We start from the raw sequence: 15,403 nt of genomic DNA on the forward strand, positions 1-15,403 counted from the left end.
GAACAGGCATTTAGGCTCCAATCTCGCAACAATGACAGATCGTCCCATGCAAAACAACGCTCATCGAGATCCAAAGTGCAGTCTCAGCACACAAGCCGTCGTTGTCGTAGTCACAGTCGGATGACAAACGACAGGATCGCCAACTCAAATGCTATCGCTGTGGATATTGACTTCCCTCACACGGAGCCGTGCCCTCCAGTAGGCCAAAGATGTAGGAAGAGTGGTCGGGACAATCGCTTTGAAAATGTCTGCCGAGCCCCTTGCAAAGACACTCATAAAGATACGTACAGACAATCCAGACAATCCACTGTTCGCCATCATGTCAAGGCTGTGAGAGACAAATGGGAAAAGGTCTATAGCTAAGTCACATACTAAAAAAAGGATAACCACAAATAAACTAGGTGTTATCCCCACTCTATAAGTGATTATTTTCCATGTACATATAACTAGTGACAGATCACGTTACTGTCTATTGCATAAAAAGGTGAATAAAGGTAGGATCCATTAAGAATAGACAAGATCTGTTGAGACGATAGACAGTATGCGTAAGTAGTGAAATGCTCCAGGTAGTGGTGAGTCAATCTGGGCCTCCCATATATGATGTTATGTTATGTTATGTTATAGGGGGGTGCTTCTATAGAGCACAGCTACTCAGAGGAGTGTCCCGGCAGATGTAAGTTTCAGAAATAGTGTATCCAGCAATTCTGGTTTCTGTAGAGCCGCGTAATGAGGGAGGGCGAAGGCAGATGGAGCGGCAGTGGAGAAGAGATATGAGTGCTGAATATAGAATATTTTTCTTCACGTTAACAATGCTGCAATCGATAACAGTCAAGTCGTCACGGGAAAATTAACAGGACGTGAAGAAGCTCAGAGCGAGTAAAGCTGACCCCTAGTAATGGTATTCTGCATGAACTAGCGGCCGCGTCGGAAACTGTAGAGACGGAGAATAGATACCATGGCTCTCATACTATCAAAGTGCAATGATCACCTTTAAAAAAACTTCCCTCACACAGAGCCGTGCCCTGCAGTAGGCCAAAGATGCAGGAAGCGTGGTCGGGACTATCACTTTGAAAATGTCTGCAGAGCCCCTCGCAAAGACACTCACAGAGATACGTAAAGACTATCCACTGTTGGCCATCATGTCAAGGCTGTGAGAGACCGCAGAGAGTCTTCTACCTGCTCTTCAAGGTCCAGCCGCCAGTCTCAGGCACCTACAACTTACGTCAGTCACCATCGCGGGAGTTGAGGTTGCTGTCTCCAGTATCACAAGACAGTGATGAATATGTCTTCATGGTTGCGGATCCTGACCGACTGAAGAAATACCAGCGACTACATATTCAAATGGACACTCACATGTTCAAGTTTGTACTGGATAGTGGGGCATCTCTCAACTATATTTCTGTTACAGAATACAACCAAATGGATCCACAACCAATTCAGACTAATCTTACATACAAGAACAGGACTATTGTCACCCGCATCCATGTCATTGGCGGTCCCGAAGCAGATTGTCTTCTCAGTTTGCCCACAGTGGAACATTTGCGGCTAGTAGAAATACTATATCGAGTTGATGATGAACCGGACATAATTCACAAATTTCCAAAACTATTCCATGGTCTCGGAAAAATGCCTCACTGCCAAGTTTGACTGCATATAAATGAACAAATGACACCCATAGCACAACATCACAGGAAAATTCCATTTCACCTTCAACAGTCTGTGGAAGAGGAACTACAGGATCTTCTAAGGGCCGACATCATCGAGAGAACATCAGAACCCACTCCCTGGTTCTCTCCAGTGATCGTAGTACCGAAAAAAGGCTCACTGGACAAAGTACGTCTCTGCGTGGATATGAGAGCCCCCAACACTGCAATTGAGAGAGAGAGACACCCGGAACCTCACATCAGCGACATGATTGGGGCAAAAATATTCTCCAAATTAGACCTCAACAAGGGATATCACCAGCTAGAACTTCACGAAAAATCGAGATACATCACTACATTCTCGACTCATCAAGGCCTGTTCAGATACAAACGACTCGGTTTTGGAGTCTCATCTGCCTCTGAGATTTTTCAGGAGGCCAATAGAAAAGCAATCCATCATATTCCCAATGCTCTAAATGACAGTGATGACATTCTCGTATACACTGCAACTATGCAAGAACACGACAAGGCACTGGACCATGTTTGTCATGCCCTACTGGAGCTAACCTTATATTAAATAAAGACAAGTGTAAATTCCACAAATCTACACTAAAATTCTTTGAACACATTTTTTCAGGTGTAGGCATGAGACTGGATCCCGAAAAGATCACAGCCTTAAATGACACTCCCAGAGCGAAAGACCCTGGAGATGTGTGTTCTTTTCTAGGCATGGCGAGCTACTGTGCACGTTATATTAAAGATTACGCCACTATCAGCTATCCGCTGAGAAAGCTGACCAAACAAGGCCATCCATTCCAATGGACCACAAGATTTGATCAAGCTTTCCATGCAATCAAAGCTTGAGTGGAGTCCGCTAATAACCTGGCCTATTTCAATCCCCGGCGAAAAACGGAAATCACTGTGGATGCGAGTCCTGTGGGACTTGGAGCCATCTTAGCTCAATTTGACAGGGAGGGTGATCAACGATACATTGTAGCCTATGCAAGTCGAAGTCTCACAGACACAGAGACAGCATACTCTCAGCCCGAAAAGGAAAGCTTGGCGGTAGTCTGGGCCTGTGAACATTTCCACATCTTCATTTATAGAAAACACTTTACGCTCATCATGGATCACCAGGCCCTGCTAACCATTTTTGGAACCCCAAGCGAAAATGCCACCCAGAAAAGAGCGGTGGGGCATCCGCCTCCAAGAATACACATATACTACAGTCCACAAACCCGGAAAAGCTGCAAATCCAGCTGACTATATGTCGAGGCATCCTAAAGCAGCATCCAAATCAAATCCATCACTAGCAGAAGAATACATTCATTTTATAGTGGCCCAAGCAAAACCACCTGCAGTTCCCCTGGAGGTCATTCTAGACGCCAACAATGAGGATGTCACACTACAAAATGTGAAACAGCGCATTCAGACTACAAAATGTGAAACAGCGCATTCAGACAAATAGCTGAAGACACCTGGCAGCACATGTACAAAACGAACTGGTTGACAGTCAGGAACTGCCTCCTTTAGACACGTGAAGGATGAACTATCCATCACTTCCAATGGTCTTCTATTATGAGACAACCGGATCATCATTCCGAAACAACTGCCCCAAGGAGTCATCAACTTAGCACATGAAGGGCACGGAGGCATCGTAGCCACGGGAGCGAGTCTGGTTCCCTAGACTCGATCAGATGGTGGAACTCACCCTGAAAGACTGCCCACGGTGTCAGCTAGTGAGTCGAGAGGATCCACCTGCACCTCTACAAATGTCAGAACTGCCGGACGGTGTCAGGCAACATGTTGCAGTAGATTTCTTTGGCCGGTTGCAATCTGGCAAGTATATCCTGGTCTTAATGGATGAGTACTCACGTTTCCCAATTGCACACCTGATAGCATCCACCAAAGCTGCCACCACGATGCCCATATTGGATGAGACCTTTGCAGCATGGGGTATACCGAAGGTAGTGAAAACGGACAATGGTCCACCGTTCAGTGGGCAAGACTTTGCGGCTTTTGCCAACCACTTGAATTTTAGACACAGGAAAATCACCCCCCCTATGGCCACAGGCCAACGGAATGGTAGAAAGGTTTATGGCCAGCCTCAAGAAAACCATTCAGCAAACAGAACTCTCAAAGTGTGATGTTCAAGTAGCTTTAAATGAGGCGTTACGAGCTTATCGAACCACACCTCATCCCACCACAGGTAGATGTCCTGCAACCTCAATGTTGGGTCGCACAGGGCGCACGAGAATACCGGCCTGGGGAGACATCGCCAGTGGCATTCACCAAGACACTGATCACAAAGAATTAGTAGCACGAGACAGACTGAAAAAGGAGAAGATGAAAGAATATGCTGACAGTCCGAGAAAAGCTGCGCAGTCATCCATCCAAGAAGGGAATTGGGTGATGGTGAAACAAAAACAACAGCAAAAAGAAGACAGCCGATATCATCCGTGCCCACTGTTAGTAACAAAACAAAAAGGGGCCATGATCACGGCTGCATCAGAGAACAAAAAGATCACCAGGAATGTAGCGCACTTCCAGAAATGCACGCCCACTGTCCGAGAAGCACTGACTGTGCCTGACAACGCTTTGAACGAGAAAGCACCTGAGTTAGCAATTGATCATCGGACTTCCACTTCTCCTGGTGAAGATGACCAGGTGACTCTCGATGTAACTCACCGGCGCAGCGAACTCATCGAAGACCCGTTCGCCTAATTGAAGAACTGTAACTATGTTGTTATCTCTCATTGTTAATTTGCCATGCACGTATGTCACTGAGATGTTTTCAAGTTGTGTAACAAGGGGGGATATGTAATGTTGTCACTGGGCCGGGCACTAGGACCGGTGCCAGGGATCCCAAAAGTGGTAGGGGTAACAAGGAGAATAAACAGGAGGAGTTAGGGGCAGTTTGGGCAAGTGAAAGTAAAAGTGAGGACGCAAGTTAAATAAAGCTCCCACTTGAAATTATACAGTGTCACCTGAGTACTTATTACGATACTACAGCCTGGATCCGAGCCCCACAGAATGCAGAGAAATGCGATGATGTTTTGAAAGCGTCAAATTAAACGATTTGAAATGTATGCGCACCGCTTTCCTGAAGCGTGATATACAGAGGGAGGGGGGCGGTGAGCAATGTTCCCTCTAATTTGTTTCCTCTGTGTACGGCAGTGTAGGGTCTCTGTGCGCTGCAGCCATTGCTATGTGCGATAGGAACCAGACTGTGCATGTGTGCAGCACCAAACATCACTCCAAACTTTTGCTTAATAAATATCTGAAAAGATGGTGCATTTCCACACATACAGTGCCACGTTAAGGGTCTTAAGGCAGATTTGCAATTTGGATACACCCGCCATGACATGAATTGGTTACACAGGCAAGTAGACTTCAGGTTTAGAAAAGCACAAGACTCCAACGGTGGTGCCATCATAAGATTTTCCTAAAAATTCTTAACTGGAGCACTGTTCATTTGGTGGGTAAATGTTGAGAGCCTACACAAGATTACATATACACAATAAGTTGTGGAATGGAATCTTTTTGCTGTAGCCTGCAGCGTTCATCTTCATTTGGCAATTTCAACTATAGCCAAATACTTCGGGATACAGTGCTTAGTTTGTAAAACAATAAGTGCCGGGGCTCAAAGCTTAGCTCAGAAGATGTGCATTGTTTTCTGTCTGTGGCCCTGGATGAAAGTTTGTTGAGGAAAAACATGCAATGGTCCTCAGGGTGCAATAATGATGGAATCCGCAAATGTTCAGTGGACTCTGGTGCCCCAGAGTTGTCTCTTAGAAGGTCTGGAAGGAGAGCTATCCCCCCTGCTTACGTATGGGAGTATTTAAGATAGATATACTCTTTACATATTAAGAAACATGCAAGACGAAACCTTTTTCGCATTAATCTTTTTCCATGTATATCTGTATTTGTATTATAAGTTGTGTTGTGGTTAAAGTTATTAAGGAAGGTGGGTGTTTGGCATTTTATATGCTTATGTTTGGTTCCCCAGTGAACTAAATCATCTGTACAGGAAACATAATCTGTGTTTTGGATTCTTCGATAGTGCAGAGATGCCTAAAGGTTTGTAGGGCCTGGAAAAGCTGCATACATTGAAACCGGGTGGTTAGAAGAGGTGTTGTTCATGTCAACGCTTTCTTGGATCGCCAGGGATTCAGGGTTCATCTTAAAGTGAAACTTTCCGTTATATTCCATAGCAAATGGATACCCAGTGTTGTGATTAGCGCGCTCTACAAATACTTATTGATAGTTTTTGTGGGAGGTCTCTCACGACGCGTGACCCCTAGTCGAATGCCATCGCCCTGTGAGGCTCGTAGATGTGAACTGGGGAAGAGTTCCTTTGTTCAGGAAGACTAAAGACATTGCAATACATATGGTCTGTGGTCCAACATTTTAAAATGTAAAGGTAGCTGGTTGCTACTCATTTTGTTTCTACGCTTGCAACCGTGCCTGGTCGCTTCTCATGCACTAGCAATCAATGTGACTCTTTCGGCAGATTGACAGTTCATAATCTGGACCAAATATTCTGATTGAAAAAGGTCTTCCTGCCCAGTCTTGTGGAACCTGCAGTTTTGTGAAGAGTTTTCCCAATTTTCCCTCGTGTAAAGCACTGCAGTAATCAAAATGAGTGCAAATAGCACTTTGCCTCTGAACATGTAAATCACTTTCAGATAGGAAGTGGAACATCTCGCAAAGATATTTTTGGATGAAACTTGCAGAAAAATCCCTTTCTTGGCTCGAGCATCAAAATCAAGGCAGTGAACAAGAATAGTTCCTAGGCCTCCTACAGTTTTGGCACAGTATGATGTGAAATCAGAGTGCGGGTGCGGCTTTGCTTCAACAGAGTAAGTGCTCTGGTGAGTCAGTCTGATCTGTAGTAAAACACACTCTTCGCACAGTCTGACTATGCATAGCCATCTTAAAACGGTAATAGTGCTCATTTAGTGCAGTGCAGAAAACTGTGGAAGTAACGCTAGATTGTCTTTGCTGTGAGTTTACCAACTGGTTCTCTTAATTTTTCAATAAGTGAAAATGTGTTTGTTGCTGGGAGCCAAAGCACGAAACAAAACTATGGCTATGCTCTGTTTACCTGTTTGAACTATAACTTTCACGCTGTAGGGCCCTCTCTGTTTCGGGAGCAGAGAGCAGGGAATCCGTGTGTGTCAAGAAAAAACAGGCCGAATTTGATTTTTTATTTATTTATTTATTTTTTATTTATAACGTTTTATATAGCGCGAACTTGATCCCGAAGGATATCGGAGCGCTTTACAATTTGAGGCAAAGGCAACAAATCAGAACATTAGTCTAACATGGGGAATCTAATGGGCATTAGAACATTGGAACGTTTGGAGCTCCATTTCAGACAATGGAGTGCTCCCTGCTTCTACGGGCCGGTAAAGGCCCGCAGAGCAACATTCCAATGTTCTACAAAGGCTTCTCGAAGCTCGAGGGGATTTTATATCCCCTCGAGCTTCGAGAACCCTTTGTTTAATTTGTTTGAACATTCTGCCCTCTAGTGGCAGAATGTTCTAATAGCCTTATAGCCCTTCGTAGCAGGGCTATACCGGCTATTAAAGTCCCGCTGTCTCGTTAAAGTCCCTCGCCTTCGGCTCGGGCCTTTAACGATTCAGCGGGCCTTTAATAGCCAGTATAGCCCCCTTCGGCGGGCTATAAGACTATGTTGAATCAAGTAGTACAAACATAACTGCTCAACTTGATAGATTTCATTAAAGTGACTAAATAATGTGCTGACGTAGATTAGAATAGTTTACAATACTGTAAAGCAGACCCTGGATGCTGCTTAGGATGGGAAAGCAGCAGTCTATATCTGGCTAAATAGAATTCAACAAAGCTTGTCCTGATCTGGCCCATTAGCTTTCATATCAGACAGCTGGAACGTTAAGTAAATCAGATGCCAGATACTGCTGTCTTTGGAAAAATACGCTAATGTACTTAGAAGTACGGCAGAAAAGCTTTCACTTTGAAAAATTCTATGTAAAGGCGAGAAAATGACAAAGTAGCTTATTTTTTAGATGATTCGGGGAAATGAACTCCTCATTTACCAAGGGCAATATATGGAACCTGACGATAATTTGTCCTTCAAAATGCGTATTCACGAGTCTAACCAGAGGTGCACAGATAACAGGCTAGTTTATCCACTCGTCAAATCGGTGCCTTAAATCTGAAAATCATTTGGAGTATGTTAATTTATTGTGTTAGGATTTTCTTTGTGTGCCTCTGCTCGTGCCTTTGGTAGACCTAATTTAATCCTATGGAGGAGAAGTTATGCCCATGGCGATGTGCTTGAGTAGATAAATTCTCTTAAACGTTATCATTCACCTGATTTCATTAAATTATTTAATGTTTATTTAGAATTTACGGGTATTTCCCATACTACAGTCACTGAGCAAAGGGCCGCCAAACAACACGTGCAGCACAGAAAAGCCCACTCGTGCTCAACTGAGGAATACTTGTATGTGAGGTCCAAGGTTTGTGCATCATTACACCATTAGGAAATTAAGAGACATTCAAAGGACAACCCCCCCCTTTCCGCTGCAATGTTAGTTGTTTTTAACCCTTTCTCATAAAGGGAGTTGTGTGTCAATGCTGATGGCATTCTCACAGCAAAGTGGGATAGCAATCTATTTCTATGATTTCGATTATGCAGATTTTTAAAGCAGTGAGTCACCCAGGATCTACTGAAAATGCTTTATTGCGAAGAATGCGTCTGCCTGTGCATCTTTAGACTATTATTTTGTCGTGTTATACAGCCATATGTTTTTGTTGGAGTTGATGATCCCGAACCTTTTCTTACTGAATGTAAGGAGGGTTTTTACTTTTTCTGTCCGTGTGAGCTGCAGTGGTTTATTAGGAATCGTTTCTATAGTTTTGCATTAAGAAATGTGTTCTAAAGTGTCTGATCTTCGTAAGCCATTCCGAGCGTGAGTGGACAGTGCCGCATTTCTGCAGCTACTGTTTGTTATCGAAGATCGTTCGTCTCTCGCTAACAGGAGAGCTGGAGGAAGGAGACACAAAGGATCATAAGTAGCCCGCAGTTGTGCACATTAAGGAAAAGCAAAGGCTCAAACACGACGTGTGATTTAGCGCACGCTGTGTTTGACGCTCTGCGTTCCTTTTCTTACAGTGCACAGCTGCGGGGCTGATTGGGGTCCATTGAATTAGTATTCGTGTTACTTGCAGCGCGCGTGTGCGCTGCAATTAACGCGAATACTAATTCAAAGGACCAGAATCAGCCCGCAGCTGTGCACTGTAAGAATCTCGCGCTGCTCGCATTTTAAAAGCGGCGGCGCGAACGGTATCACGGGAGTGCGCGCTAATTACAGCACACTGCGCGCTTAAGGTGAATTCTGTGCTCGCGCGCGCAGCTTCTTGGGAACAGTGGCAGTAACTATTTTTGAGTTTTCGCATTCTCTCTCCTCGTGTGTAGAAGATGCACTGAGGATGATGGATTGCTTGACTGAGTTGTATTTTTGATTTCTGTTGTGTTGCTGGCGGGGTCAAGAGCTGCAGCTGATGGTGTGGGGATGGCCGAGAAAGCGACTACTTTATCCCATCACTCTCAGCGGTTTGCTCTTCCTGTCCCTTGCCCCTGAGTGCTCGTGGTGGTTGTTGTGCACAGCAATGTGGGGCCACCTCAGGCCTAGAGGGGCTATTGCTGTTGCGCAGGGACAGGTCGCGCAGCGGCTACAGCAATCAGACAGACACCAGTGTCACTGTCGGAAGTGACGGGCTCGAGCGCCCGTCCTCCTTTTATTTAACCCCGCAGGCCACACCTGGCCTGCAGATGTGGGAGTGCGTGTGTGCGTGCGGCAACTAGACCGTTGCCAGCATTACATCTCTATCCAACTATATAACATTTTCGCAACAGATGAAAATCAGTCCTATATTGAGAACAGTTCACATAATGATGCCCGGGTACTTGCGTGTCCCTTGATGACAACTTCAGGGTCTCAGCAAGCAGGCATAGTCTTTCAACTTCTGACTTGGTGGAGAGTTGGGCCGCAAGTTGTATCTCTGGGCGTTTGCCCTGCCACCATCCGCGCCTCGATGCGCCTCTCTGCTGGCAGTCGGTGATGTTTCAGACACCGACGTAAGTTCAGGTCCCTCTGCCTGGCCCTCTGTGGGTGTATCATCGTCTTCCGTGGGAGTCGCTGTCACGAGTGGCTCGTTGTTCGCTTCCGCTGCCTCCGAACGTTGTCTGGATTACGGTGGTAGGGCCGTGAACCACGAGGCATTTTGTGGCACTTCCTCTTCCCCCTTTTGGGCAGTGACCATGGTGCCTTTTGTAGATGTTACTGTCCAGGTTCCCGGCTCATATAGAGTTTGGAACTTCCCCCCGGGGCGTCTGTTCCGTATGATCACTCGGATCCCCTGGCTCAGGTTCCTTGGAGTTGCTCTCCTGCACCGGCTGGCTCGCTGATTTCCTTGTCGTCTCCGTTCCTGTGCTTCTTCAGTGTCAACCGGGGATGGTATCCAGCCCAGGGCAGTATGGAGGAGGTCCCTCCGTGGTCCTTGGAACATGAAGGTCCATGGGCTTCTTTGCATGGTGCAGTGAGGAGTGCCCCGATACTCCCGCAAGAACTCATGTAGTCATTGTTCGGGGTCGGCTTGTTCCACCATTGCTATCCGGAATACCTTGTTGAGAGTCCACATGAATCTCTCAACCTCCCCATTTGCCTGGGGCCACTGAGGTGTGATGCGACGGTGGTGAATTCCTCTTGTCCTGAGGAACGTGGTGAATTCAGTCCCTTGGAAGGGTGGTCCATTGTCACTCCATATCTCAGATGGATATCCGAACATGGAGAATATTTTTTCCAGCGCCGGTTCTACGTGTGTGAATGCGGTGGAGACAACCCTCTCCACTAGCGGGTACTTAGAGTAGGAATCGATGGCCACTAATGTGTGTCCTTTGCCCGGGAAGCTTCCAAAATCTATGCTGATATTGGTCCAGGGAGACATGCAGGCTTCTTCCGTGATCACCGGTGCGGGCCTTTCAGGGTCACTTCTCAGCTGGCAGGCCATGCAATTCCTCACGTACTCCTCCACCATGTTCTCCAGTTCCGGGAACTATACTTTTTCCCTCATGCGCGCCTTCATCTTTGTCGTGCCCTGTTGATCCACATGGGGGAGTTGTACTGCTCGGTGTCTCAGGCTTTGGGGGATTACCAGTCGTCACCCTCTCAGCAATACTCCGTCTTCCGTGGCACTTAGTTCATGCCGGACTCGCCAGATCTTTGTGAGTGACTCCTTATCTTCTGCGGGCCAGGAGTTGGGTGGGCGTAAGTACTCGGCCCACTAGCTTTCTTGGACTGCCTGAAGAGACCTCAGGTAGATGTTGTCAGCAGCAGCGGCTTCCTTGATGTCCTCTATTATCATGCTTTGCGGGCATGAGGTGAGTGCCACCCACTGGGCATACTCCTCGCAGTCGTCGTCTACTGATTCTGGCTCCTGTTGAGAGGGATGACGCGACAGGTAATCTGCGGGGTTCTTGGCCCCCGGGCGATATATTACTTCCATCTCGTTTGATTGTAGTTGGATCACCCATCGTTCAATGCGAGGTGGTGGGTGTGGGGCAGTTCCCTTGAAGAGGGACACCAGGGGTTGGTGGTCAGTGACCATGACAAAGGAGTGTCCTTGTAGGTATAAATAAAAATGGCCACATGCCCATTTAATGGCGAGAGCCTCCCTCTCGATCTGGGCGTACCTGGTTTCGGTCGGAGTTAGGACCTTGCTGGCAAAAGCTAATGCCGTCCACTGGCCGGGTTCGTGTTCTTGGGTCAGGACAGCACAGAGGCTCACCTCTGTACGTTTTTTGGGGTCTTTCTCCAGGAGAGCATCCTTGATTCCCTGGAACGCTTCGTCTTCTTTCGGGCCCCACTGCCACGTGGCATCCGCCTTGGTCAGCGCTCGTAGCGGCTTGCTCTGCGTGGCCAGGCCCGGTATGAACCGGCCACAGTAGGTGGCCATGCCGAAGAAACTCCTTACTTCCGTTCGGGATTTTGGTGCTAAGGCATCCTTGATGGCCTTGGACTTCCTCGGATCTATCTGGATGCCTTCCTGGTTAAAGACGTAGCCGAAGAATTCTATGGAGGGCTTAAAGAACTGACACTTTTCTTTGTGAAGTGTCGCTCCATGGGTGCTCAGTCTCTTTAGGACATCTCGCAGCTGTTTGTGATGTTCTGACGCAGTGGCGGAGTGTATCAGAATGTCATCACTGACATTTATTACCCCCGGCAGTCCGGACAGGAGTTCCCTGATGGTGTTCTGGAACACCTCCGCTGCGATGCCAAAGTTTAAACGCTTATAGCGTCGGAGGCCAAGATGGGTGCTAAAGGTGGTGATAAATCGGCTTTCCTCCGCCAGTGGTAGTTGATGGTATCCAGCGTTTAAGTCTATTTTCGAAAACCACTTCGACCCGCTCACATCAGCCAAGATGTCATCCATAGTGGGGGTTAGATGTCTCTCCCTCCGGATCGCAGCATTCGGTAGCCGAATGTCGATGCATAAGCGGATTTCGCTGGGTTGCTTAGGCTTCTCCACAATGACCATTGGTGATACCCAAGGGGTGGGCCCTGTGACCTTTTCTATGACACCCAGGCTCTCCACCTTTTCAAGTTCTTTCTCCACCAGGGGGCGTAAGTGGAATGGTATCCGGCGGTGGCGCAGGGCGGTGGGAGTGACAGACTTGTCGATATGTAGTTTGATCGGTTCACATTTTATGCAACCCAGGCCTCGGAATAATTCTGGGAATCGTCCCAACAGTTCATCAACTTGATGTGCTCTGATGTGATTGGCAAATGCTATTAGTTTCAAATCTTCAGCGGTGTGACTACTTAGCAGCGTGTCGGCCTCTCGGTTGATTATGTGGACTGTCGCCATCACCTCTGTCTCATCGGCCTGAATGGGTATTGTGATTTTTCCTTTGAGGGGTAGCGGTGTGTCCGCTCCATAGGCAAATATCCTCATCTTGGATGGCAATACCAGAGGCCGCGGGCGTAGTTTGTTGAACTTCTGCAGGCCCATTACGTTGACGGTGGCACCAGTGTCAATGATGGCCTTGACTTCATTTCCCGCCATCTGCACAACACTTTGGTAGGCGTCCGTGATTTCTTGAAGGTTTTTGACGTGTTCCTTCTGCGGCACACTGATGCGAAGTGGTTTGGGATTCCACAATTTGCACATGTTTGCCCTTGGGCTAGGCAGTCCTTAGCTGCGTGGGGCTCGTGCCCACAATACCCAAACCGCGCTCAGGACGGGTCTCTCCGATAATCTGGGTCTCTCCGATATCCTTTCTGTGGTGTTCCACGCGGTTGGGCCCGCACCGCGTCCGCCCTTTCAACCTTGATGGTTTCTGTCTTGATCTGGGGTTTGTGTAATGCTTGTTCCATGGCGGTGGCTCTGACGTTTGTGAGTTTGTGAGATCTGGCCAGAATTAAGATATCTTCCAAGGAGATCCCTGGCTTACGTAGAATCTACCCTCTCAGTGCCTTGTCTCGACACCCTTGGATAATCTGCCTCCTTATGGCCTTTGGTTGATCTTCGTCGGTGGAACTGGCTTGCTCCCTGATGCGGGTATGGAACTGGTCCATCGTCTCACCTTCCCTCTGGCGTGCCTGACCCAGTTTAAATACTTCAAAGTCTACATTCAGTTGGGGGTCAAAATGGCCATTGAGGGCAGCAACCGCCGCATCGTAATCATCCGCCACCCCGTGTTAGGCAGGTGTTTGAACAGTCTAAATATTTCATCCCCTGCGTAGTGTAGCAAGAGCGACCTTTTTACTGCTTTGTCTGTCTCTCTCGTGACTATGAAGTAGTTTTCTAGTCTTTCGAGCCATACCTTCCACCTTGGCGAGGCTGTGGACGGGTATTCCACTTCACTGAATGGTGGCAGCACCCCCGATGCAGCGTGTTGAAATGGGATGTGGATAGTGGCGGCTGGTGCATCTTCATCCCCCATAGTGACGGTGTACCTAGATGCAGTTGTCCGTGTGTTCCTTGCAGAGTGTTGTCCCCTGTTGCGCCGGTTCTGTGACGTCGCGTGGTAACTGCGCGGCTCACCTCAGCTCCGTCGCGAGTTCAGCAGGCCTCCAGTGGTGTGGGAGTGTTGAGGTCCTACTCAACCCTGGAATGCTGTTTGTTTTCCCTCCAGGGTGCAGTATGGCACACTCCCGGCTGCTTCTACAACTCACGCACAAAGAATGAGCATCTGCAGGGCGTTTTCTGCCTCTCACGCGCAATGCGTAAGGACTGGTAGGGCGACGTGCCGGTCCGCGACGCACGCGAGATGCGTGAGGAACAGCATCCAATGGCGTGTGCGGTCCGGCTCCGCCAGCTTCAGTGGCCGTCTCCCGTGAGGCAGTAGGGGAGACTTCAGGGCCCAGGTGTGGAGGCAGGGACAGCCATGTGGGCTCAGGGGCAGGCAATCGCCACAGCAGGCAAGCACGCGGTCGGCACCGCGGAAGGGAGCGGGTCGCTCTGATCAGGCCACCGGTGTACATGCGAGGGTTGGGCTACCTCCGCTCGTCGCCAATGTTGTGCACAGCAATGTGGGGCCACCTCAGGCCTAGAGGGGCTATTGCTGTTGCGCAGGGGCAGGTCGCGCAGCGGCTACAGCAATCAGACAGACACCAGTGTCACTGTCGGAAGTGACGTGCTCGAGCGCCCGTCCTCCTTTTATTTAACCCCGCAGGCCACGCCTGGCCTGCGGATGTGGGAGTGCGTGTGTGCGTGCGGCAACTAGACCGTTGCCAGCATTACAGTGGTGTTGTTTCGAATCTGGGGAGTCATGATGCAGAATGAACCGACAGCAGGTCTGTGATGTGTGTTTGGCACACTGGAGAGTAAACCCAAGTTTATTAGTTGTTTTATGCCATATTCCATCACTACGCCACCACCCATGCTGTGCCATGCTTCAGTTTCTAATGTATCGAGGATTTCCACGGAAACCGGAGCTGGTGCAGAACCCAGGTTGGCATGTCCAGCGGGGCTGCACATACCAACCAATCGTATGTTTCTCATGACCAGTACGAGACTGCTTGTGTTTTTGGAGGTGAGGGTGGGGCCTTCATTCTGCGGGGTGGTATGTAGTGTTGGGGCAGTGCGCCTTGTTTCAAGCACAAACACCGCAGCAGTGTACACACTGTGCATGGAGTATGTACAACATTGAATGTGTGTTCATGCAGACTGTGGCTCTGGTCTCCATACAATGTAAATGGTGCTATCCTGTGCCTGCTATATGTTACAGGGTGCTACCACAGAAAGCAAAAGACATTCAGAAGAGCTGTGCAATTCCGATGTGACGCCCACAATGTCAAACAGTGCGGAGTCCACAGCCCAGGGTGGGCAGTTTCCGATAAAAACACTTGTTGAATTAAATATTTTACTCCAAACGAACTTTTTTTTCACATGTGGGATTGTATATTTTATTTTCCCACTAGTCTGCCTCTACCCTGACTCATTCTTGGCATGAGTGTGGTGAGGTCAGTGGGCTGAACATGCATTGCATCGCTTACTAATAATTTAGAAGTGGCATTTTCTTAATTTTGAGGGATTGCACTGCACCAATGACATAGCATGGGTGCCATGGAGCCCCAGTGCAGGCAAGGAAATGTCTCCCCAACAGAAGGTTGGGTATTTGAATACAGTTTTAATTTGGGTTTAATGAGTCCCTCACGCCTCTGAGCCTCTGAGCCTCGGAGCCTCGGAGTCACTGCACCTGCTGC

General features: G+C 48.1%; 1 protein-coding gene and 1 pseudogene across 1 annotated transcript in view; one reads left to right on the forward strand and one right to left on the reverse strand.

Annotated features, from left to right (window-relative positions):
* WDR64 (WD repeat domain 64) overlaps positions 1 to 15,403 on the reverse strand; it is a 2,246,160-nt gene that overhangs the window by 1,947,642 nt on the left and 283,115 nt on the right. The gene's annotated exons all lie outside the window — the stretch shown is intronic.
* On the forward strand, positions 8,516 to 8,690 carry LOC147708579 (small nucleolar RNA U3; annotated as a pseudogene).

The sequence above is a fragment of the Lissotriton vulgaris genome, chromosome 6 (genome assembly GCF_964263255.1).
Source record: "Lissotriton vulgaris chromosome 6, aLisVul1.2, whole genome shotgun sequence".
NCBI lineage: Eukaryota > Metazoa > Chordata > Amphibia > Caudata > Salamandridae > Lissotriton > Lissotriton vulgaris.